Consider the following 24,842-nt stretch of genomic DNA (forward strand, 5'->3'; position numbering starts at 1 on the left):
GACCTTCTTCCAAAATGTAACTGGCTTGTCCAAATGTCCTTTTGCATACCTCAGGCGACTCTGTTTGTGGCGTGCTTGCAGAAACGGCTTCTTTCGCATCACTCTCCCATACAGCTTCTCCTTGTGCAACGTGTGCTGTATTGTTGACCGATGCACATTGACACCATCTGCAGCAAGATGATGCTGCAGGTCTTTGGAGGTGGTCTGTGGATTGTCCTTGACTGTTCTCACTATTCTTCTTCTCTGCCTTTCTGATATTTTTTTTGGCCTGCCACTTCTGGGCTTAACAAGAACTGTACCTGTGTTCTTCCATTTCCTTACTATGTTCCTCACAGTGGAAACTGACAGTTTAAATCTCTAAGACAACGTTTTGTATCCTTCTCCTGAACAACTATGTTGAATAATCTTTGTTTTCAGATCATTTGAGAGTTGTTTTGAGGAGCCCATGATGCCACTCTTCATAGGAGATTCAAATAGGAGAACAACTTGCAAGTGGCCACCTTAAATACCTTTTCTCATGATTGGATACACCTGCCTATGAAGTTCAAAGCTCAATGAGGTTACAAAACCAATTTAATTCTTTAGTAAGTCAGTAAAAATTAGTTAGGAGTGTTCAAATCCAGAAATTGATAAGGGTGCCCATACTTTTGCACTGGTCAAATTTTGTTTAAATGCGGATTGCACATTTTCTGTTAGTACAATAAACCTCATTTCAATCCAGAAATATTACTGAGTCCATCAGTTATTAGATATATTAAACTGAAATAGCTGTTGCAAAAACCCAAATTGTTATAAAGAAAAAGGGTTAACATTAATAGGGGTGCCCAAACTTTTTCATATGACTGTATATAAATTTATCACAAACCAGTTTGTACCTATTATTTGGAACTAAAAATATGTTTCAGATCGATATCCAGCTCTCTGTGGCGGAGAATAATGTTAGTTTCATCTCACTGAAGGATAAGATGATAGTTGCTGCTCATAAAAGTCTATGGAGACGGGAGATGGGAGGAGAAGGAAAGGAACTAGAGGCAGACACAGACATCCTGCTACAACTTCACCTGAAATGACCTTTGTACTTTAAATCATATCTCCACTTTCACAAGAGAATACTATAGTTCAAGACTGCAGTATAATCATTTTTCTAAATCTACTTTATTTTTGCTGATAACCGGAAGCATGGACCAACCAAAGTCTGGGCTGTGGGTTACACTAAACTAATCAGTGCCCTACTCCTTGCTCTTAGCTATCTTCTGCGGAAGCAAGCGCTATAAAATCCTATGATCTAAAAAAAAGAAGTCGTCTTACCATTTGCTGTTGGGCTCACATAAAACTGGCCATTTTGTGTGCTAAGTGTCTCAATTGTTGCATGTTTTTCATAGCAGTAATGTATGTCTATATTCCCATATTCATTGTTCCACATATCTTGGCACTACAGAGTGAAAATGTCTCCTTTTTGTTACTATGTTTCATGTTCAGTTTGTACCTGTTCACATTAGAAAGGTAGGATGTGCCATCAGTCTTTTTCTTAGATTACAGGGTGATGCCTTCTAATTGAGCCCTCTTGCTCTTTAGCCTCAGGTGATTTTAATTCTCCATATGCAGGTTACTATTTGCCCATAAATTGTAGAGTTTTTTTTAACCCAAAGAAAGGCATTGGTTTGGTAGGGACCAAATAAAAAAGGTTGCCTTGCTGTTGGCTGTTGGACTCACATAATACTGGCCATTTTTGTGGGATGTGATTATATTTTTGCATGTTTTTCATAGCAGTGATGCATGTCTATATTCCCATATTTATTCTCACATTGCTCCATGTATCTTAGTGCTTAGATTACAGGGTCGTGCCTTCTGGTTCAGCACTCCTGCTCTTCAGCCTCACGTGATTTTAATGATTTATTTGCAGGTTCCTATTCACCCATAAATTGTAGATTTTTTTAACTCAAAGAGACGCATTAGTTTGGTAGGGACCCAATTAAAAAGAGGTCCCCTTGCTGTTGGCTGTTGGGCTCACATAAAACTGGCCATTTTGTGTGCTAAGTGTCTCAATTTTTACATGTTTTTAAAGCAGTACACTATGTCTATATTCCCATAATCATTGTTCCACATATCTTAACACTACAGAGTGCAACTGTCTCTTTTTTGTTACTATGTTTCATGTTCAGTTTACACCTGTTCATATTAGAAAGATAGGATGTGCCATCAGTCTTTTTCTTAGATTACATGGTTATGCCTTATGATTGAGCACTCCTGCTCTTAAGCCTCGGGTGATCTTAATTCTTCATTTGCAGGTTCCTATTCATCCAAAAATTGTAGGGGTTTTTTTAACCGAAAGAAAGGCATTGGTTTGGTAGGGACCCAATTAAAAAAAAGTTGCTTTGCCGTTGGCTATTGGGCTAACATAATACTGGCCATTTTTGTGTGCTAAGTGTCTCAATTTTTCCATGTTTTTCATAGCAGTAATACATGTCTATATTCCTATATTCATTGTTACACATATCTTAGCACTACAGAGCGCAACTGTCTCCTTTTTGTTATAAAATCCTATGACTCTGGTTCCCTCAATGAAGATAGCAGCCATCAGTAGAAGAAGGACACCGCCTAGTTTAGAGTACACATTTTGAGCGGTTCCGTGCTGTGGGTTATCATCAAGAACAGTTATAGAACATTGAGCGTTTTAACGGGACAGTAAATGGTCCTTTTATGTTATCTCTTTAAACTGTGCACTTGAATACAGTTAGGTCCAGAAATATTTGGACAGTGACACAAGTTTTGTTATTTTAGCTGTTTACAAAAACATGTTCAGAAATACAATTATATATATAATATGGGCTGAAAGTGCACACTCCCAGCTGTAATATGAGAGTTTTCACATCCAAATCGGAGAAAGGGTTTAGGAATCATAGCTCTGTATTGCATAGCCTCCTCTTTTTCAAGGGACCAAAAGTAATTGGACAAGGGACTCTAAGGGCTGCAATTAACTCTGAAGGCGTCTCCCTCGTTAACCTGTAATCAATAAAGTAGTTAAAAGGTCTGGGGTTGATTACAGGTGTGTGGTTTTGCATTTGGAAGCTGTTGCTGTGACCAGACAACATGCGGTCTAAGGAACTCTCAATTGAGGTGAAGCAGAACATCCTGAGGCTGAAAAAAAAGAAAGAATCCATCAGAGAGATAGCAGACATGCTTGGAGTAGCAAAATCAACAGTCGGGTACATTCTGAGAAAAAAGGAATTGACTGGTTAGCTTGGGAACTCAAAAAGGCCTTGGCGTCCACGAATGACAACAGTGGTGGATGATCGCCGCATACTTTCTTTGGTGAAGAAGAACCCGTTCACAACATCAACTGAAGTCCAGAACACTCTCAGTGAAGTAGGTGTATCTGTCTCTAAGTCAACAGTAAAGAGAAGACTCCATGAAAGTAAATACAAAGGGTTCACATCTAGATGCAAACCATTCATCAATTCCAAAAATAGACAGGCCAGAGTTAAATTTGCTGAAAAACACCTCATGAAGCCAGCTCAGTTCTGGAAAAGTATTCTATGGACAGATGAGACCAAGATCAACCTGTACCAGAATGATGGGAAGAAAAAAGTTTGGAGAAGAAAGGGAACAGCACATGATCCAAGGCACACCACATCCTCTGTAAAACATGGTGGAGGCAACGTGATGGCATGGGCATGCATGGCTTTCAATGGCACTGGGTCACTTGTGTTTATTGATGACATAACAGCAGACAAGAGTAGCCGGATGAATTCTGAAGTATACCGGGATATACTTTCAGCCCAGATTCAGCCAAATGCCGCAAAGTTGATCGGACGGTGCTTCATAGTACAGATGGACAATGCCCCCAAGCATACAGCCAAAGCTACCCAGTGGAACATTCTGCAATGGCCAAGTCAATCACCAGATCTTAACCCAATTGAGCATGCATTTCACTTGCTCATATCCAGACTTAAGACGGAAAGACCCACAAACAAGCAAGACCTGAAGGCTGCGTCTGTAAAGGCCTGGCAAAGCATTAAGAAGGAGGAAACCCAGCGTTTGGTGATGTCCATGGGTTCCAGACTTAAGGCAGTGATTGCCTCCAAAGGATTCGCAACAAAATATTGAAAATAAAAATATTTTCTTTGGGTTTGGTTTATTTGTCCAATTACTTTTGACCTCCTAAAATGTGGAGTGTTTGTAAAGAAATGTGTACAATTCCTACAATTTCTATCAGATATTTTTGTTCAAACCTTCAAATTAAACGTTACAATCTGCACTTGAATTCTGTTGTAGAGATTTCACGTCAAATCCAATGTGGTGGCATGCAGAGCCCAACTCGCGAAAATTGTGTCACTGTCCAAATATTTCTGGACCTAACTGTATTATGTATTGGGGGCAAGAAAAGCTGCCATTTTGGACTGGAAATATTTCGCCTGCTACTTAATTCCAGACAAGGAAAAAAATAATTTCTCAAGCATCACTTTTTTTTCACACTACTCATTATCACATTTTACAGTTCCTTTGGGAAGAATCAATGTTTTAGACTCACACTGTACATTAAAATGATTTTGTTGCCGATTTTTCGAGAACGGCTAGTTGGACTTATAAGTTGTTCCCAGTATAATTTGGATGATTGATCCTTGCATTAGTCTGATTACTAGTATAAGGCTCAGAAGGACGTTCCTCCCTCTGGGATGCTAAATTGACAGCTGCCTCACTGATGGGAGAGGGTTGAACGGCCTTCACACCTCAGTATGTAACTATGACCTCAGCCTTTAGATTAAAGGTCCAGTGTTTCTCTGCTTTTAGGCCTTAACTGTTATCACTGCTGTTTTTTTGTTTTGTTTTTTTTTACTTCCTTTTCCTCAGCATTTTTATAGCCATACATTGAGTAGAAAGAGTTTCTCAAGTTTTAGAATCATGACTGACTGCACAATTCGAGACAGATATACATTACTTTTCACTGAAACACTGGAGCGCCTAGGTCCTGATTCATGAAGACTGATGTTTTTATGGTGGTCTTTATGAGGTAGAGGGATAGAGTGCAAGGTTCCTGAATCATTAAGTCACTGTGATGCTGAGACCCTTCTCAGGGACAAGTTGTGGGGCAAGAGAGTCACGGAGTCTGGGGTCAAATACCAGGAGAGTGCGTCAAAGGTAGAAGGGTCAGGCAAAAGAATGGTCAGAAAACAAAGTCTGTGGTCAGGTATCAAAGGTTAAAATATGTCGAAGGTAAAATAATGATCAGAAGACAAAGTCCGACGTCAGGGAAAAAAAAGATCAGAATATCAGAACACTGAGCACTAGGCACTCACACCACCTAGCAAATTTATGACTGGCAATGATCTGACCATTATCAACCAGCTAAAACCCTAGATACTCATCCTGAATGGGTGACACCTGGAGGAAACCCAGCAAACCTGGCCAGATTGGGTGGCAGGGGTGTCACTCACAATACTGACAGCCCAGGAAGCCCCTGCCTCTGATTTTGGCAGCTGAGCTGTCACTAAAAATATTGACGGCCCAGCACACCCCTGATTCTCTACCACAGCTGAGGTGTCATTCACTGTGTGTCTAGGACACAATGAGTGGTGAAAGTACCCCCGTTTCTGGTGGGGTCACCAGATCCCTAGGTTTCCCAGGAAATCTAGAATGGAAGGCCTGACCACCCAGTTGATCTTCACAGATCGTGCGGAAACCCAGGATCACGCCTCGGGTCCATATCACATTTCAATGGATAAGATATTGGAGGAAATGTCTGATCTTTTGAGAATCCACGATCTTCTCTACCCCAAACTATCCATTGACAGACACCGGAGAAGGTGAGGATGAGGAAGATAATATTGAATGAACAAATTCTGTATAGCCTGGGTCATGGCTTCCACCAAAAAACATGGGGAAGCATGAAGAGCCAGAGCATCCTTTAGAGCTGAACTGGCACCTGAGGGCCGCATCGTTCCACTGGACTTTGTTGGGCCATTCCCAGAAATCAGTACTATGGTTATCAGTGGTGTGGCTCCCCTGTGTGAGGTTCATCATCTTAGCCTCAGTGACCTAGCTTCTGTCAGGTTAAAAAATTAGCCCTAAGGTGTCAAAGAAGCTGTCAACAGAAACTCATTCTGGGGCTTGTGGGGACAGTGAAAATGCCCAAGTTTGAGCACCTTGGTGCAGGAGGGACATAATTTCCACCCATTGGGGCTCATCCCCTAAAGACCGAGGTTGCAGGGTAAAAAAAAACCTACTGCTCTCCCTTCATACCTTAAACTGATTCTTTTCCCTAGAAAATTTATTAGGAAGGACCACTACAGATTCAGTAGAGGTCAACTAGGTCAAATTCACCACACCACAGAGCAAGTGAATCGATACTATATTGGCAAAAAAAAAATGTATTGTGCCGTAATGTGACGCTGAATTTTTTCTCACAGACAAGTCATGGGTCAAGAGAGTCAAGGTGTCCGAGGTCAGATACCAGAAGAGTATGTCAAAGCAAAAGGGTCAGACAAAAGAATGGTCAGAAGGCAAAATTCAGGGTCAGGCAGCAAAAGTAAGAATATGTCAAAGGCAAAAGAATAGTCAGAAGGCAAGACTTATGCTGGCCTCTCATACAGCCAAATCAGATCTCATACTTTGCGTTGACTAGGGGCAACACTCCGAAACACTGTGTCTGAAGACTGAGATTCTGGTTTAACTTTTATCCTGTCATATGACACAGCTCGTAAAAGGGTCGATAATGTTTTTTAGAATTGCTGCTCCCAATAGGTGGCACTAGAATTCAAGTCCTCTTCTTCTCTGTTGAGGCATTTTTCATATTTCGCTAAGGACACACATGGGAGAGACCTAGCAATCAACTAGAAAGGTATCAGGGCAGCACCGGAGCCTGAAAAGTTTCGTCTTTGCCTATAGCTCTTCAAACTATGTTCCGTCTGAAACGTTGAAGTGTTTCAGAGAAAGTCATACCTAGCTGCACTTTGCCGATTAGTCTCTGATTCATGCTGCCCATGGTTTGGGAGCATGAATCGAATGATTAGTTCTTTTTAAAATATATAAATAGTAATATGGTGTCAATTACCCTACCTGTTAGGCCCCCTTCACACGTCTGTGTTTACTGTACGTGTGATGTCCGATTCCACATGTACCGGAGACACAGGTACACGTAGACCCATTAATATCAATCGGAGTCGTCACATATTCATGTTTTGACATGGACCGTGTGTCCATGTGAAGCACACATATGTCCTTGTGTTCCACACGGTGACATGTCAATTTTTGTCCGGCGGCAAAGATGTCACACAGACTGCACACTGATGTGATCCATGTGACATCAGTGTGACATGTATCGGAGGATACCCATTCACTAAAATCAAACGGATTTTTATACTTACCTGTCTCCGGAGCTGTTGTTTCTTCCGGGTCCCACTCATTATACCTCATGAATATTCACTGCACTGACTGCAGACCTAGAAGCAAGTGTAACAGCAGCGCCGAAGACAGGTAAGTATACAAGTTCATGCTGTCCATGTGCTATCCGGATGTCACACGGACACTGACACACGGATGGCCTACGGAACTCCACAATGGACAGTGCAAAATGTTTTTTTTTGCACAGATGTGTGAAGGGGGCCTGATACTAAGATGCAGTGCCCAGTTGGTAGTGGTGATTAGTGGTGGCGATAGAGAAATTGGATGACCCACTGTCATTTTGGGATATCATAAAAGTTTATTATCTTCTAACACCTTGTAGTTTACTACGAATCTCTTTGTTTGATATTTAGCCCAGTAAGAAACCAAACCTTATTGGAATCCGTTCAAACGTCCTCTTTTGCTGTAATCCAAGCCTTTGTACACCATGATGTCATGGGCACAAGAAACTACACAGACAAGTGATCACTGCTTTTTGTTTCCTTGATTGCATGAACTGAAGGCATGATGTTATATGCTGCTGGGACGCTAGCTACTCATTACACCATACAAACAGCATTACAGCTCAATATGTTTTTATCATTTTCGCTAACCTCCTTCCTCTAATTAGAAGGGGAAAAACACAACACAGACACTTCTATTAACAAAACACAATAAAACGGATGAAACATCACATCTGAATTAGTGTCCTGATATATATTTGTAATATAACATGTAAATGCTATATATAAATATATATATATATATATACACAGTTAGGTCCAGAAATATTTGGACAGTGACACAATTTTCGCGAGTTGGGCTCTGCATGCCACCACATTGGATTTGAAATGAAACCTCTACAACAGAATTCAAGTGCAGATTGTAACGTTTAATTTGAAGGTTTGAACAAAAATATCTGATAGAAATTGTAGGAATTGTACACATTTATTTACAAACACTCCACATTTTAGGAGGTCAAAAGTAATTGGACAAATAAACCAAACCCAAACAAAATATTTTTATTTTCAATATTTTGTTGCGAATCCTTTGGAGGCAATCACTGCCTTAAGTCTGGAACCCATGGACATCACCAAACGCTGGGTTTCCTCCTTCTTAATGCTTTGCCAGGCCTTTACAGCCGCAGCCTTCAGGTCTTGCTTGTTTGTGGGTCTTTCCGTCTTAAGTCTGGATTTGAGCAAGTGAAATGCATGCTCAATTGGGTTAAGATCTGGTGATTGACTTGGCCATTGCAGAATGTTCCACTTTTTTGCACTCATGAACTCCTGGGTAGCTTTGGCTGTATGCTTGGGGTCATTGTCCATCTGTACTATGAAGCGCCGTCCGATCAACTTTGCGGCATTTGGCTGAATCTGGGCTGAAAGTATATCCCGGTACACTTCAGAATTTATCCGGCTACTCTTGTCTGCTGTTATGTCATCAATAAACACAAGTGACCCAGTGCCATTGAAAGCCATGCATGCCCATGCCATCACGTTGCCTCCACCATGTTTTACAGAGGATGTGGTGTGCCTTGGATCATGTGCCGTTCCCTTTCTTCTCCAAACTTTTTTCTTCCCATCATTCTGGTACAGGTTGATCTTTGTCTCATCTGTCCATAGAATACTTTTCCAGAACTGAGCTGGCTTCATGATGTGTTTTTCAGCAAATTTAACTCTGGCCTGTCTATTTTTGGAATTGATGAATGGTTTGCATCTAGATGTGAACCCTTTGTATATACTTTCATGAAGTCTTCTCTTTACTGTTGACTTAGAGACAGATACACCTACTTCACTGAGAGTGTTCTGGACTTCAGTTGATGTTGTGAACGGGTTCTTCTTCACCAAAGAAAGTATGCGGCGATCATCCACCACTGTTGTCATCCGTGGACGCCCAGGCCTTTTTGAGTTCCCAAGCTCACCAGTCAATTCCTTTTTTCTCAGAATGTACCCGACTGTTGATTTTGCTACTCCAAGCATGTCTGCTATCTCTCTGATGGATTTTTTCTTTTTTTTCAGCCTCAGGATGTTCTGCTTCACCTCAATTGAGAGTTCCTTAGACCGCATGTTGTCTGGTCACAGCAACAGCTTCCAAATGCAAAACCACACACCTGTAATCAACCCCAGACCTTTTAACTACTTCATTGATTACAGGTTAACGAGGGAGACGCCTTCAGAGTTAATTGCAGCCCTTAGAGTCCCTTGTCCAATTACTTTTGGTCCCTTGAAAAAGAGGAGGCTATGCATTACAGAGCTATGATTCCTAAACCCTTTCTCCGATTTGGATGTGAAAACTCTCATATTGCAGCTGGGAGTGTGCACTTTCAGCCCATATTATATATATAATTGTATTTCTGAACATGTTTTTGTAAACAGCTAAAATAACAAAACTTGTGTCACTGTCCAAATATTTCTGGCCCTGACTGTATATATATATATACAGTGCCTACAAGTAGTATTCAACCCCCTGCAGATTTAGCAGGTTTGATAAGATGCAAATAAGTTAGAGCCTGCAAACTTCAAACAAGAGCAGGATTTATTAACAGATGCATAAATCTTACAAACCAACAAGTTATGTTGCTCAGTTAAATTTTAATAAATTTTCAACATAAAAGTGTGGGTCAATTATTATTCAACCTCTAGGTTTAATATTTTGTGGAATAACCCTTGTTTGCAATTACAGCTAATAATCGTCTTTTATAAGACCTGATCAGGCCGGCAAAGGTCTCTGGAGTTATCTTGGCCCACTCCTCCATGCAGATCTTCTCCAAGTTATCTAGGTTCTTTGGGTGTCTCATGTGGACTTTAATCTTGAGCTCCTTCCACAAGTTTTCAATTGGGTTAAGGTCAGGAGACTGACTAGGCCACTGCAACACCTTGATTTTTTCCCTCTTGAACCAGGCCTTGGTTTTCTTGGCTGTGTGCTTTGGGTCGTTGTCTTGTTGGAAGATGAAATGACAACCCATCTTAAGATCCTTGATGGAGGAGCGGAGGTTCTTGGCCAAAATCTCCAGGTAGGCCGTGCTATCCATCTTCCCATGGATGCGGACCAGATGGCCAGGTCCCTTGGCTGAGAAACAGCCCCACAGCATGATGCTGCCACCACCATGCTTGACTGTAGGGATGGTATTCTTGGGGTCATATGCAGTGCCATCCAGTCTCCAAATGTCACGTGTGTGGTTGGCACCAAAGATCTCGATCTTGGTCTCATCAGACCAGAGAACCTTGAACCAGTCTGTCTCAGAGTCCTCCAAGTGATCATGAGCAAACTGTAGACGAGCCTTGACATGACGCTTTCAAAGTAAAGGTACCTTACGGGCTCGTCTGGAACGGAGACCATTGCGGTGGAGTACGTTACTTATGGTATTGACTGAAACCAATGCTCCCACTGCCTTGAGATCTTCCCAGAGCTCCTTCCTTCTTGTCCTTGGGTTAGCCTTGACTCTTCGGACAAGCCTGGCCTCGGCACGGGTGGAAACTTTCAAAGGCTGTCCAGGCCGTGGAAGGCTAACAGTAGTTCCATAAGCCTTCCACTTCCGGATGATGCTCCCAACAGTGGAGACAGGTAGGCCCAACTCCTTGGAAAGGGTTTTGTACCCCTGCCAAGCCTTGTGACCCTCCACGATCTTGTCTCTGATGGCCTTGGAATGCTCCTTTGTCTTTCCCATGTTGACCAAGTATGAGTGCTGTTCACAAGTTTGGGGAGGGTCTTAATTAGTCAGAAAAGGCTGGAAAAAGAGATAATTAATCCAAACATGTGAAGCTCATTGTTCTTTGTGCCTGAAATACTTCTTAATACTTTAGGGGAACCAAACAGAATTCTGGTGGTTTGAGGGGTTGAATAATAAATGACCCTCTGAATAAACTTTTCACAATTTAAAAAAAAAAAAAAAAAAAGAAATAACATTCTTTTTTGCTGCAGTGCATTTCACACTTCCAGGCTGATCTACAGTCCAAATGTCACAATGCCAAGTTAATTCCGAATGTGTAAACCTGCTAAATCTGCAGGGGGTTGAATACTACTTGTAGGCACTGTATATATATATACATATATATATATATATATATATATATGTATTAAATATTTTATTAATATTTATAGAAGAATTATGAGGAAATTCTCAAAATGTGTAAATGTAGGTTTTAATTATGGAGAATCTACAATGCTTGTTGGCTTTATTCACTTTTTGTCATGGTCGTCTCTATTATGTAGAGATTAGTGACAGCTGCTGGGCCAGAGTCTCTTTTCTTTGAGACTCTGCACATTAAATGTATTCTTTTTCTTTTGGCTAGGAGATGGTTAGTATTTGCATTCCTTTCCAAGAAAAATGTTGTCAGGTGTTTCCGGTTTGGGACCACTCCCAGTCCCTATATATACCCTCTTCTTCCAGCAGAGGGTGCCGGTTATTCTCATTCAGTTGGAAGCTTTGCCCTGGAGGAGTCCTCTCTGTGACTTGGAGTGTTGGCTGCAGCATTGGTGCTGACTGCAGCTGTAGTGCCTCTGAAGACATCAGGGTGCTACAAGGTTCTGCATCCCCACAAGGATGCAGGGCCTACCGCCTAGCGCCCCGGGAGACCAGTGCCAGTACCAACAAAAACCCAGGTGATGCCAGTTAATAAATATACCCCCATTACAAAAAGGGCCAAGGGCACGGAACTGGGTAACGGCCACCACTGTGACATTCCTAAGATATACACTGCAAGGAACCGAGTACCCCACCTCCGTGGGCGCGACACAGCAGTCTGTGATGTGGTGATTGTCTGGTAGTTTCCCAGTTGTCTGTTTACTTCCTCCCTTTTTATGTTGTTTTCCCCTGTGCACAATTAGTCGCTCCTTTGTGAGTGATTGCCGTGTGTACAAGTTGTTGTTTTCCCCTGTCCATGTTTAGTTGTAAGGTTTGTGTTTACAGTCCCAGCTCACCCCTTGGGTGGAGATGGGGGAGAGAAGTTATATCAGGGCTTGGTCAGGAGTTAGGGTCATGCTGGTGACTCAGACCTCACTACCATCAAGCATATCTCTGAGCTAAAGGACAGCACAGGGCCCGCAGTCGGAAGGTAAGCTTAGATGTCCTAGTTCTGTCATCCTGTAACTTTTAATTTGCACCTTTTATTTTGAAAGTCCTTTACTTCCTCCCTGCTAATGTCAGTAACAAATAGCTGAAAAAAAAGGATATCTAAAATAACATGGTTTATTATTTAAAAAGGGAATGACAGATGGTCTCTATGTTTGTAAATAGAATCTGATAATTAATATAGTCCTTTGATCACAGCACTACGGCAAGTGTAATATGACTGGGTGGCAGCTTCACTATATTATTAACGAGACCGACAATGATTAGGGGTCTGCAGCACACGCACATCAGCTTTGAAGTAAACAGCTCCATAATGAAACAGTACATAAGAAGCACACTGAACTTTTATTTTTCATTATAAGTACGTTTTAAGAAGCATCTGTCACCAGAAAGAAGCCTTGGCGAAAAAGCATCTATTATACCCATAAGACCATACAGTCATTAGCAAAGAATTATTGAAAATATATATAATTTACGTATTCAAGCACAATGGTAGTATGTAAATAAAAGAAAAGCACTTAGATGTATGCAAACGCTAATATAGAATATTCGGAATGCATTACTGCTATATATACTTATAAAATGAGGGTACTTAGCACACAAATAGTCCAATTCATGAGAATACTCCAGCCATGACAACCTTTCTTTGATGGTGTCACACATTGTCATATGTGTGTCCCACTCTGGGAAGATGGGTGACAGACAGTCATGTGGATCCTGGCAATAGAAGGTCACAGTGTTTGGCTGCGCAGAATGCCCCCTGACTTCTATTGTTCCTGCTGTTAGTAATCATTGTATTAGGTAGCTTTACTGCTGGATTTTCATGTCTCCCCCTTCTGGACCCAGCAGGAGCTTGCCTTCTACCCAGCTACTGGTTGCAAGCTGGTGGCTTGTACTCAGCTGTGGTGTTGTTACTGTTACTTTGCTGAATTTCAACATGACTCATCTGTGAATAAGTAGTTCAGGCACTTTTCCCGTGTGTCCTCCTTGTTTTCTTCCTTAGTGTTTAGTGGGGTTGACAAAGAGCTCATCCCAACTGTTCCTTATTTAGGGTCCAGCACTAGGGATACCTAAGGTCAGGTATCCGGCTCAGCGCATAGGTGCGGAACCTACCTAGGGTGGTGAGGGACCCCAGGGACCAGCAGTAGGTTTGGTCAGAGGTCACCATCTCACCCTTCCCTAGACACAGGGTTTCCGTGCCCTTTTGCTTGATATTTCCCCATACTTAGCATGACAGACCTCTGGCGAGTCTTGGACCAGAAGGTCACAACGCCTTATAAGCAGGTCTATAGCTTTTCTTTGAATTAACCTGCTTTCCTTTTGTGCTGTAGGAGTTAAGGACTCTTTTCTTATCTGGCTCTCCTTTGAAGCTTTAATCTCGGGTGCAGCTTTTTTATGACTACTCATCTTCTCTATAAAGAGTCATGTGTCTTACCAGGTGATGCCGGTTATAGAATATCATTATTATGCTGACCACTTTGGAAGGAGCCTGTCTTTGGAAGGAACTGAGGAGTCATGACTATTGCAGCTGTGGTGTTTAGATGCATTGGAGGAGTTTGGAGTGTTTTTGCTAGTACTGTAAAAAAACACTTTTAAATTGCATAAAACCCATGAAAACGCATAAAAAAATGCAATGTCTGAACATAGTCTTAGGCTGATAAATGGAGGCTCAGACAGATATGGAGGCAGTTCCCACCTGCAATAGTATGCTACACTGAGCAAAATAATGGCAGGTACGTCAGAGAAGAATAAAGCAAATGTGAACAGGTGCAAGCTGCTATGACTGCATAATATACAAACAAAATAATACAGCAGCCTCTATAAGCACTAAGTTGGATGCAAACATTGACTATATGATATTTGGACTGCTTTACGACCATATAGAATATACTTATAAAATGAAGGAACTTAGAGCATAAATTGACCATTTCATGAGAGCCCACTAACCGCGACAAGGTGACCTTTCTTTGATGGGCCCCTAATCCTACTTAACATAGCAAAATTGTTTTTGCTTTCTTTTTTTACATTATTGTTTAGTCTCTTTGGAGAACTTGAACCTGTGATCATCCGATCACTTATAGTAAATACTGCAATACCACAGTAATGCAGTATAAAGGAAAAATATTGGTCTCAATGGGCTGAGCTTCATAGGAGTACCAGTATTGTAGAAATGGGGGCCTTCAGGAGACCCCTGACTGCCTTAGTAACCCATGAGCGATGGAGTCAATGGAAACGGGTGCACATTAAATTTACACACCACTGTGACATTGACAGCAGCATCTAAATGGTTGACTGCAGCATCTAAATGGTTGACTGCAGCCCCAGCTGCTGTTATTAGTCAGATGCCAACAATGTAATATAGTTGTCATCTGCTGCCTGTAGAGACAGCTGAGCTTCTGAGCATACTCCAGATGCTGTAACCTGCAATAATCATTTGTGATTATGCATTAAGGGATTAACATGTTACTATTATTTATATTTTGTTTTATTTTATTGTATTGACTAAGTTTATGCTATGAATATTTTTTAAGGTTCAGCTTAAATTTAGCTTTAAGTATGAGCCACATCTAATTGGCGAACTTGACATCTGCATTACACACAGTCTATTGATTTCAATGGCCACTATTAAATGCTTCACATCCCCAGCAATGGCACTGTAATACAAATTGTAAAAAAAGGTGCAGCATAATCTTTCCTAGGCTAGAAGTATCATAGTACTCACGTAAATATCTATTTTTATTAACTGTATAATGTTTTTATTATATTTTTTGTTATTTGTGTACCCGAGGTTGCATTATTTTTTATGTAAGACAATGAAACAGCAGTGCCGGTCACTTTCGCTATGTTAAAATACAAACATTAGACCATTAAGTCATAAAAACAGCTTTGTTAAACACCATTTTATATGTACAATTGAATGCTCTCATCCATTGCTATACAGTCATGGCCAAAAGTGTTGGCACCCTTGAAATTGTTCCAAAAAGTGAAGTATTTCGCCCAGAATATTATTATAATTACTCTTTTTGTTATTTACATGTTTATTTCCTTTGTGTGTTTTGAAATAACATAAAGAAAACAGAGGAAAAATGGTGAATTGGACATATTTTCACAAAAACTTCAAAAACAGTCCTGTGATGGTGGGATATTGTGTACTGTGTATCCTGTTGTGTAGGTTTGTATTTTACGCTTGGTTCATTGTGCATTATTTGTATTGCTTGTGTCTACATTGTATTGTCTGTAGGTAATCACCCCCTGTAGTGTTCCTGTCCCTAGGTGTGGAGGGAGGTAGTCCTGGAATCCACCTAACTTCTTTGCTTACCTGAGGAAAGGAGTCAGTCTGTTGGAGAACTTGAAGAAAGAAGGATGAATATTGATCCTCAGAGTTGAAGGTGCGGCTCCTCAAAGAGACCTGGGCATTTATCGTTTACTGGACTATATTCGTGTTTTTTATCCTCTGTATGGTGGATTATGTTGTGGACCATTTCATTTGCTTAGAATAAATGCTCTTTGGATTGTACAGCCATCTCTCGCTCTGTTGATTGTGTGATATGAGAGAAGGAACCCGTCACAACTGGTGACAGCGGTGGGATCAACAGAGCGCAGCCTAATGGAGATCCACCCACAGAGTGAATACAGAGACTGGACCGCATCCAGTCTATATGAGAGAGCAAAAGATCTGGGCCTGAACCACCATGGACTGAGTAAAGAGGTCTTAATTGATCTACTGGTGGGTGCGAGCCAGTCCATCTCCTCCTAGATGTCTGACGGACAAGCACTGGGGACGGGGATCTCTGCCCAAAAAAGCCAGTGGTTGGGGTGGTTGGAAGAAATGATGGCAGCTCCTGGCCCCGGTGTATCTCAGCAGTATGAGGAGGAGGCTGCTCGCCGAGAACAGAGGAGACAAGAAGCAATGGAGTCCGACAGAGGGAGTAATGTGAGTCGGAGTGTAAACCCAGCGATCCGGGAGACTGTACGAGTTACCCGGGCAGACTTCAAGCCATTTGATGAGGCTTCCGGAGATGTGGAAGGGTTCTTCAAGGACTTTGAGCAGCAGTGTGCGGTGATGGAGGTTCCCCACTCTGGCTGGATGCGTTTGTTAGTGGGACTCCTGAACGGAAGCCTGACAGAGGCTTATCGTACCATTGACTCACAGCAGAACCAGGATTACAACATTGTAAAAGCGGACTATCCTGGATTACCATGCTATCACCCCAGACTCACATAGGGCACAGTTCCAAGACCTCCCATGCACCACGGGGGGATTATTTAGGATGTATGCCTATAAGATGTCCCAGGCATGTCGGAGATGGCTGGAAGCGAAAGACGCCTTCACTGTGGAAGATGTTATACAGGTATTTCTTATAGAACAATTTCTTTCCAAGTGTCCCTCACAAATATGGGAATGGGTCAGAGAGTGCACGCCGCACATCTTGGATAGAGCTGCAGCCCTGGCTGATGAGGCCCTTACTATCCGACCGCAATGGAGGGGGCTTCTGGACAATAAGCCATAGCCTGCTCCTGCTCCCAGGCCCTCTCCAGTTATATCTGCCCCTCCACGCAGCTGCAGGCCGCTGACAACCTCAGCTCACACTTCTGGGCCCCAACAGATCCGACCACGTCCTGGGGGAATCAGAGGGGAGATGTTATGGGTGCGGGCAACCTGGGCACCTGAAAACCAGTTGTCCCACAAGGACTTGGAGGGACCCACACGCACATCCATCTCGTCTGATGCAATTTGTGCATTTCATCCCTCCTGAGGAAGAGTTACCACCACCTCCACCGGAGTGTACCGCATACACCTGCACCATAGATGCCCCTGTTGGAGTGTATGGCCTCCGGCCTTTGTCACCAGGTTCTCCTACTGCCTTCTCCAGAATGCACACTGGAAGGAGTATGACGCAGAGGAGATGTTATCAATGTGGGCAGCCTGGGCATCTGCAAAACACTTGCCCTGCTGGTCGATTGAGGAATGACTTTGTAAGAGTTCTCACCCCTTCAAGTTGACTTGCCTAATGACTCAGACACTCGTGGTCGACCACTAGGGGTTTATGGTGTGCGAGCCACAGCCCCAAGTTCCTCTTACCATCAGGCCCCCTTCACACGCACGTGTTTCCGGTACGTGCTAGGTCCATGCCCGTATGTACCGGAGATATGGGCACACGTAAACCTATTAAAATCAATGGGTTTATGTGCACGCAAGTGTTTAGCCATTGGCCCGTGCCTCCGTGTGGAGCACACGTGAGCCCGTGTGCTCCACACGGATGCATGTCCGTGTTTCTCCGGCAGCATGGGTGTCACGCGGCCCGCACACGTACCACACGGAAGTAGTGTGGATGCGGGTCCACGTGGCACGTGCCGGAGAAACACACGTGTCATTTTAAAAATTAAAAAAACACATACTCACCTCCACGAGTCCTGCAGTCTCTGCCGCAGCTGTCACCTGCATCCAACCCCCAGTGAATTTGAACAACGCATCTTCTTCACTGGGGGTCGGAAGCAGCGTCAGTGGGGTGTAGCCTGTGCCGGACACTGTCATTCAGCACCACGAGCAGCTCCGGAAGAAACAGAAAAGGCGGGGCTTTCCGTTCTCCATGTGTTATTACGTATAACACACGGAGAACACACGTAGTGCCATAAACACGGCACACGGAGCGGAAAACACACCTTTGACACGTCCGTGAAACACGTACGTGATTTTCACGGACGTGTGAAGGGGGCATCAAAGTAAGCACTGGTCGTGCTGGATGGACAGAGAGTTATTGGATTTTGTGACTCCGGGGCATTTCTCACAATAGCTGATCTCTGAGTGGTTTGGTCAGAGGCGATACATCATGGACCAGGGATTGTTATTGAATTGGCTGGAGGACAAAGGAGAAATATCCCAAAGACGACTGTAGATCTGGACTTTGGCTTTGGGGTCAAGCAATGTGTGGTTGGGGTGATGAGCGGCCTGCCCGCAAATATTCTCCTAGGAAATGATGTAGGAGATCTACAATGCCGATTTGATGGGTGCAGGAAACACAGTTTAAGTGAAGGAGGACAAAAAGGGAAACTTGTCCTTGTAAACCCTACCGCTGTACAAGGGACTATCTTCAGCTTCTCCATCCAATACAAGCGTGGAAGCCAATACCAGAATGCTGATGGACTGTACCGGCAAGAAGAACCATAGCTTATCCACAGCTGAGCAACATGGACTTAAGTGAGATGGCCAGAGGTCTGTGTAGACCTCATGGCATACTCACTTATTCAGAAGGAGGGAAAGGTTGTGATGGTGGGATATGGTGTACTGTGTATCCTGTTGTGTAAGTTCATATTTTTATGCTTGGTTCACTGTCCATTACTTGTATTTCTTCTGTGTACATTGTATTATCTGTAGGTAATCACCCCCTGTAATGGATTTGCTTAGAATAAATGCTCTTTGGATTGTACAGCCATCTCTCGCTCTGTTGATTGTGTGATATAGGAGAAGGACCCCGTCACAGGGCCGGATAAAATTCTTGGCACCCTCAGTGTAATATTTGGTTGCACACTCTTTGGAATAAATACCTGCAATCACTTACTATAATCATCAACAAGCTTCTTACACCTTTTAACTGGAATTTTGGACTCTTCTTTATAAACTGCTCCAGGTCTCTCATATACGAAGGTGCCTTCTCCCAACAGCAATTTTAAGATCTCTCCACAGGTGTCTCTGGGATTTAGGTCCGGACTCACCGCTGCCACTTTAGAACTTTTCAGTGCTTTGTTTCCATCCACTTCCGTGGGCTTCTTGAACTACTGTATGTTTGGGGTTATTGTCTTACTGAAAGTCCCAAGATCTAGGACACAAACCCAGCTTTCTGACACAGTATAGCTTGCCACCCACAATCCTTGCTTATCTTTATATTTCATGATTTCATGATGCTATGCACACAGTCAAGTCACCTAGTGACAGGCAGCAAAACAAACCCAAAACATCTTGAATGATGTGCTTTACCAAAAAGCTCTAATTGGCTTCATGTGTCCAAAAGATGCTTTTCCGGAAGGATTTTGGCTTACTTACATACATTTAGCAAACTGGAGTCTATCTTTTTCTGTCTCTGTATCAGCAGTGGGGTCCTCCTGGGTCTACAGCTTCAAATGTTAACAATTAGTTTAGACAGACACTGATGCCCCCTGAGCATGCAGGATCGCTCGAAATTCTTTGGCACTTGATTGGTGCTGCTTATCCACCACCCGGACTATCCTGCGCTACAACCTTTCATCATTTTTTTCTTTGCTGTCCACATCCATGGAGATTAGCTATAGTGCCATGAGTTGTGAACTTCTTGATTATGTTGCACACCATGGATAGATGGACTTGTAACCTTGAGATTGTTGATATTCTTCAACAATTTTGGTTTTCAAGTCCTCAGACAGTTCTCTTCTCCTTTTTCTGTTCATGCTTAGTGTGGCACACACAGAAACAATCCAAAGATCGGGTCAACTTCTCCCCTTTTTATTTGGTTTCTGGTGTGATTTTCATATTGCCCACACCCGTTACTTGCCACAGACGAGCTTGAAACAAAGTTGCTTACTCCTAATTTTGGAAAGGTGACAACAATTTTGTCCATTTCGGTGGTTCTATGTGAAAATATCTGTAAACTATTGCCTTATTTCTATTTTTTTTTGTGTTGTTCCAATACATAGAAAGGAATCTAACATGTGTATAAAAAAACAAGTATTTCTGGGAGAAATACTTAATTTTCTGGAACAATTCCCAAGGTGCCAACGCTTTTGGCCATGACTGTATGATGATACTTCTATTACCTAGTATATGCATGCTATACATTAGTAGAGAAAGTACAGATATCAGCTTTTGCATACATCTTGAAGCTATTGGTTATGGAAATTACTCTTTGACTTTTCAAACTTCTGATGATCTCTTCATGAACAGTAATAAGGCTCGACACAAGCTAGACTACGATTGGCCGAACCTACCTATATTGGCCGAATTGGCAAATAGTCTACTATGTGGGGCCTCCCAATTCTCCCCCAATAGATTTAATCTAGACCGATAAGAGTTGGGCAGGTTGAATTTTGAGCACTTTGTAAATGATGAGACTTTCTCCTCTCTCCCGTTTGAAATCAGAGCCGAAACGAACATTCATGTTTATGGGGGCGTTAGGCGAGAGAACTGTTGGTTGATAGACCCAAGAGAAAGCCTGATGAGGTTACTGTATGTGCTATTGATGTTTTATTTTATGGGCTGGTTTTAACTGTATAGAGTGTAAATATAACATTAAAGTGTGGATGAGTACATTTTAATCACGATCTACACAGCATATTTCTTTTTGTCTTCCCTATGCCTAGTGTGGTCTCATTATAATCCACAGCTTTTCAGAAAAAGGGGCTTCAATAATTCTTTGAAAAGGGCTCATTACGGCTTAGATTTGAGTGCTGACCTCTTTTGAATGAAAGGAGCTTCTATAGAAGTGCATTGGAGACAAATGTGTATCCATCTGATGATGCCGCGGTGGACTAGGAGGGATGGAAGTTTTATTTGTAGTCTACAGCGTGGAGAGATGAAGATACCAAGTTTAAAGATAAAACAACTATTCCCAAGGAGAAGTGATGAGAACAACTGTGGAAAACAAAGGCTTTTGATGCAGGAGATAGACTGTGGTTAATACCAATTAATATACTTGCTAATGCTAACACTAGCACCAAGCCTACACTGGAGATCAAAATTAGAGAACAATGTCTGATCACTTGCTTTTTCTCAGAAATAATGTAATCTTCATTGATGAACATGTGAAGGTTTTGTGTAAGAGGTGCTCCATGCCACAAGAACAGTGTATCCAAAGTTTATTTTATTTTGCCCAAAATGTGATGATCATAATTAGAGAACAGCAATGACTGTAGCACAGAGAAAGATTATAAGTAAATTTTCTGCAGGTAACAACAGTCACTAATCAGTAGGACATGTACAGGCCCTCACTGTGAATGACTTCAGCACATCTGCGGCCACAGGACATCACTTGTCTCTCACACTGCTCTGGTGTGATTTTGGTCCACTCTTCTTCCAGTCTCTTCCACAGTTCTTTGACTGTTGTGGTTTCTTGGCCATAACTTTGTCACAAAGGATTTTACAGAGGTTTTCTATTGGGTTTAGGTCAGGACTCTGGACGGCCATTTCATTGTTTAAATGTTTTCTGTTTCAAGGAACTGCTTTACTTGTTTTATTGTGTGACAGGGGGCTTTGTCCTGCATGAAAATTGCTGGCTGATTAAGTGATGAACACAAGTAAGGAACCACATGTTGTTGAAGAAGGATCTGATCCACACTTGCATTGACTCTGCCATGTAGCTGTATGAGATGTCCAACTCCTGCTGCAGAAAACATCCCCCAAACCATGACACTTCCTCCACCACCTTTCACTAACTTCTTAACACGCTTGGGTTCAGTCTTTCCCCAGTTTGTCGATGAACATAATGTTTCCCATCAGACCCAAATAAATTAAACTTACTTTCATCACTAAAATGAACTGTGGAGCACTTCTCCTCTGTGCATACAACATGCTCCTTACCAAAGGTGAGTCTAGCCTCTTGATTCTTTCTGCTAATGAGAGGTTTAGGCACTGCAGAGTGGGCTTTCAGTCCAAACACTCTTAAACGTTGTGACACTGTATGATGAGACAGATCCTTATCCTGTTCAGTGCTAAGCTGGCGAGCAATTCCAGCTGTAGTGTTGAAACCATTACCAATGGAGATTCTCTGTATTATCCTGTCCTGTCTTGCACGGGCGACCAGCCTTCTTGAGGGACTTGAAAGAGTTTGTGATGTTGTACAGATGCAATTTTCTCAAAATCACAGATTTGGAACAATCAACTTCTCTTGCTATGGCTGGGTCACCCTTTAGCCTTTATCTGGACAACCTGCTGCCGGAGGGTTTCAGTCACTTTGAAAAAGCACACCATTTTTGCAAAGTCAGTGCAATCTGCAAAGTTAGGCTGCCAGTTACATAGGATTTGTCAGATAATTAAAAAAATTAGCACCAGGTGCCAGATTCACACCAATAACCTGCAGGTATCTGAAAGTGTTCTCAGATTTTGATCCGTGTTCTTTTTCCTTTATCTCATTTACATTTTTATTATGTGCTTTACAATAAATTCAATTTATGAAATACGCTTAAAATGAGTTTCCTCATGTTAGGATATAATCACATAGAACGACACAATGACCGCAACATTTAGGAAATTGTGTGTTGTTCTCTAATTTTGATCTCCACTGTATGTTATAGTGTACTACCTTTTGGTGGTTACTGGGGACTTGTTTTGCGTTAAGGTATACATAGTATGCTATTGAAATTTTTATTTTGTTTTCTGTATTGTAGCTGTTGGCCTCCAGCTGTCGAATGAGTTTAGGAGCCTTTACTGGTATTGTGCTTTTCCATTGTCTTACATTGTGTGACACCAAAAGATAAGGGGCATGATGCTAGATTAACTTTTTCGCACAAAATGAGTTCGGCCCACTTAATATGGAACTTTACATTCAACAAACCTTGCATATATTAATAGTACAGGTGAATATGAGAAACTTTGTAATATATCTTATCACAGAAATCAGCTTCCTTTTTTACTTTTTGACCACTTTTTCCTGTCCCCCTTAACTCCTAAACATATTATCTACTCTGAAAAATAGCTTACTATGGTGTTTTGTGAAACAGCTCATTATACTTTATGGAAAAGAAACAGAGGAAGAGGAATGAGGAAATTAGAGAAGAAACATGCAGTGGAACAGACAGAAAGATTTGTGCTGAGCTTTCTAACAAGTCTTTTATCTCACATTAGTACTTGATTCACATCCAGACAGCTTAGTACTGCTGTATAAAATCCTTCATGCTTGTATGTTACATTGCTTTCACATTGCAGAAACAGCGTATCTCACTGTGATACTATTTTCATAACTCCCATATACATGAGTGTTACATAAGCAGGATCATACAACTGTGCAAGGCTGGTTTTTTTTCGTAAGGTGAAATTGGTTGCTTAGGACCTAGAAGAAAGTATTTTTGTCTTGGCTATGAAAGGCATAGCTTTATTTTTTATAACAATCTTTCTTTTTTATACGGCTGTAACATACAGTATTCTGCAGCACTTTACATACATCATCAACACTGTCCCCATTGGGGCTCACAATCTAAATTCCCTATCTTTATGTCTTTGGAGTGGAGAAGGAAGACATAGTGGTGACGCAGCAAAATTTATTAATCCACAAGCAGGGGTTGGAAAATACAGAGGTTGCTCATCACAATTAATAATTACAGTTTTCTTAGTTCTCAACAATAGTAATCAAAAAACTCTCAGTATACCAGACTTCAAGGAAGTAACACTCCTTCTACTTCTCCTTCAATGGAAGTCTTTAAAAAGAGGTTGGACGGACATCTGTCTGGGATGATTTAGTGAATCCTGCTTTGAGCAGGGGGTTGGACTAGATGACCCAGGAGGTCCATTCCAACTCTATTATTCTATGATTCTACTAACAAGTGGCCCACGTTACCCACTATAGAAAAAGATCTGGACCAGTCAGGGTCTATGTCCATAGTCCCTAGCCACTAAGTTGCTTACAGTCACTGAGTTGCACTGGATGCTAAGCTCAAACCACTATCATTACCATCCCCGCATTAAGTATCCCACGGGCGAGCGATAAGCAACAGTCTGGCGCATACAGGTCACCCACAGATGGCTATCTTGTCTGGTGATGTCTGCGGCTTGCCCATGTAGTCTGGACGAGAAGTCTTGATCTGCGTAGCGGGGGTCTTGGGGATCTTGACCAACGTAGCGGGAGCCTCACTGGACGGTGCGGAGCCTGGAGGGTCTTGTGTACTAGCTACTCCAGCCGGCTCCAGAACTGGCCTGCTGCAAACATGATTTATTAAAAAATATATCACACTTTTTACAACATACACGAAACACAAATGAAACAAAAAAAAAATCCTTCAACTCCTTTCAAGAGTTTGAACTTTACTAATTATAGATTTCTATTATTTATCAGTTATGTCATACAATTGCCTGTGAATTATGCAACCCAGTCAAAAGAGAAAAAGGATATAACTGCTTGTAATAGGATAATGTACTAGAGGAGGCTATAGCTTAATGTAAAGAATTTATCTACTAGAGGAGGATATAGCTGTATCTAAAGGGATGATGTAACAGAGAAGGGTATATCTTCTTGTAAAGAATTATCTGCTAGAAAAGGACATAGCTACTTGTAAAGGAGTAATGTACCAGAGAAGGGTATATCTTTTTGTAAAGAATTTATCTACTAAAGGAGGGCATGACCACTTGTAAAGGAGTAATATGCCAGAGGAAGGTATATCTTTTTGAAAAGAATTTATCTACTAAAGGAGGACATAGCCACTTGTAAAAGAG

The 24,842-nt window shown here is 41.9% G+C and overlaps 1 protein-coding gene across 1 annotated transcript in view; it reads left to right on the forward strand.

Moving 5' to 3' along the window:
• ASTN2 (astrotactin 2) overlaps positions 1–24,842 on the forward strand; it is a 935,497-nt gene that overhangs the window by 811,084 nt on the left and 99,571 nt on the right. The window lies entirely within an intron of this gene.

Source organism: Anomaloglossus baeobatrachus, chromosome 9, assembly GCF_048569485.1.
Source record: "Anomaloglossus baeobatrachus isolate aAnoBae1 chromosome 9, aAnoBae1.hap1, whole genome shotgun sequence".
Lineage (NCBI taxonomy): Eukaryota > Metazoa > Chordata > Amphibia > Anura > Aromobatidae > Anomaloglossus > Anomaloglossus baeobatrachus.